The sequence below is a fragment of the Adelges cooleyi genome, unplaced genomic scaffold (genome assembly GCF_023614345.1).
Source record: "Adelges cooleyi isolate 19-005CV unplaced genomic scaffold, UGA_ACOO_1.1 ACOO_flye_CR_arks_rails_tigmint_CR_PRNA_1, whole genome shotgun sequence".
In the NCBI taxonomy this organism is placed as follows: Eukaryota; Metazoa; Arthropoda; class Insecta; order Hemiptera; family Adelgidae; genus Adelges; species Adelges cooleyi.
In genome coordinates, this window is record NW_026095751.1 from 3,334,034 (window position 1) to 3,336,690 (window position 2,657).

Here is a 2,657-nt window from a genome sequence, read left to right on the forward strand (position 1 = left end):
TTTTTGTTAAACTGATAAGAGTCCGTTTTGTTATCAGTAAACAAGTGATAACATGGCGCAAAGTGATAACAGTATCGACAAACTCTGGATAAAGCGTTTGGCGGGTTTTTTTAAAACTAACATGGTTTTTTAATGGTATAAAATAATTAGATAGGTATTTTTAAAATTAAATTCATTTTATTTGACTTGATTAAAAGTAGGTACTTACATAAGAATTGACAATATACTGCACCCCTTCCTTCCATTATTCTAAATACTGTTTAAGGGCCTTAATATTAGGACACACAGATTTAACACAACAAAATAAACCATTTGACAAAAAAAAATTAAAATTTTACTTAGACCTACTCTTAATTAAGTCCAATAAAATGGCTAATAACTATATCAAGTAATAATATTCCAACAGGTAATTGATTTTTTAAGATTTTTACATTAATTGTTTTATACTTATTATGTTGTTTGCTTATGTAAAAAATTACAAAACTTTTTTATAAGCTTATTGAAAAGCTAAGAATCTACAAAGTTTTAAAATATACCTATTAAGTCTAATTTTCAGACTTTAGGTCAACGTTTTTTCCCCTTAAAATAATTAGGGAAGAAAAGCATATTGAAGTTTTATAGTTTTATCTGAGCTCATTTAAAACTCAATAATAATTTTTTAAAAGCAATTGTCCAAAACCGGTTATCGACCGGAGGAAGATCATACTCTATTCCTATTTCTTATGCCTATTCTTAAAATGGGATATCCTTAAAAATGTATGATTTTTATGATTTTAAAACAACTCAGAGGTATCGTGTAAAGGAAATTTTTATATTTTTTTTTATATGTTTACCTTTTTAAATAAAACAATTGGATATTTATATGATATATCGCCACAATTATTGATCTTCCTTTAGTTTAATTTCGATGCAAACATTTTCAAATATATTAGTTGCTCTTAAATGATGTTGTTGAGCTACAGTTAGATTTAAAAAAAAAATGTTCCTATATTAGTTTTTCCTTAATAAAATTGCCTATACAATTTAATTATTATACTTTGGGCAATTTAATTTGTTTTACACGACATTTTTAACTACAAATTGTATGCAAAATTCTCCAACCAATATTTTAATGTCTGCAGGTAACTCTGTAAAAAAAATAATATTATGATTTTTTCATAGTAAATCTTTAAATGTTTTTATGGCAAATGTCCTAATGAACATCTCTAATTTTTGTTTTGTGTACATTGTTTTTTCTTTTATAATATTAGATATATTACATTTTATGATATCGACACCTATTTGTTCTATTATTTTTTAAATCGTTATTATTATTATTAATATTATTGCTATATTTAAAATACTGATAATGTATATATGTATGAAAAAAAAAAAATTACTCTTAAGCAAATATTATATTAACACAACGACCATGCTAAAGTATGTCCCTCATTAATACACCGATATGAACATAGCATACAGCAACCACTACAGGGTCACCAAATAAGAAGAGAAGTCATCTTAGCACTACGTTAAGGTGGAACAAAATGACCGCTTTTCAAAAAATGTGCATGTGTGTGGGGTATACGGATTGCCCCTTAGAATAATAGAGTATCGACAGCACAACATACACTTGTTCGAATTACAAATTTTTTTATCTTTTATACTTAAAAAATATTTCGTTTGACGAATTTTATATTGAATAAAATAGGTAAGAAATAATTAGTAGAACACTAACTAATCTAAATGGACATTTCTCCAAGTCTATTTTTAATATATTTGAATGGGTGTTATCAAATTTTCATCATCATCAATCATGTTAATTTTCCTCTCTACTTATTGTTATGGCGAGTAATGATATGTCTAACATAAGCTTCATGTAGAGCTGATAGACAAAACAAATCTACCACTTTTTAGCATCATAAGCACCACTAGTCACTTTAAGTATAATATTAATATTGGTCTCAATTCTTTAATTTGTCGCAGTTAAGAAAATATTATTATTATTACATTTTATCCATACAATCAAATTAAATGTCGCATTAAGTAATAACTGTAAATGATTACACGAGGACAATTTATAAGACAATTCATATTTTATCTTAATGTAGTTATTCGCCATAATTATTGGAACAATTGGAATTATTATAAACCCTTCTTTGCATATATATAACTGACAATTTTGGGGTTTTCAACCTGAAATTAATAAAAACCGAAAACATTTTTTTGGTCTTTTCGTTAAAAAATAAACGGTTAACTAGTTTTTTTTTGTTTTTCACCCATGTTGTGTACAACATAACATGTGCTTTACTCTCTGCTTTGCATCGAAGCTAAAAATGATTACCGGATGTATTCTAATTGTCTAGTAAATTGTATCATAATAGTAATTGTGAATTGTTAATATCCATAATCTTTATTGCTTTGGTATCGAATAGACCAATTAATCCATTATTGCAAAAAAAATCTTTTAAATAACCTAATGGTATTTAGCTAAAACTACTACCTACAACTTGTCCGATTTAAATTTACAAAATTATTTAAATGTTTATGTTTGGACGAGAACAACCCGTTAAAATATCAAGGCTTAATAAGAATAGACAGAATGAACAAAACGATAATTGTCTTTTAATTGTTTGACTTATCGAATAAAATTTAATTAGATTACCTACGGACGCTAA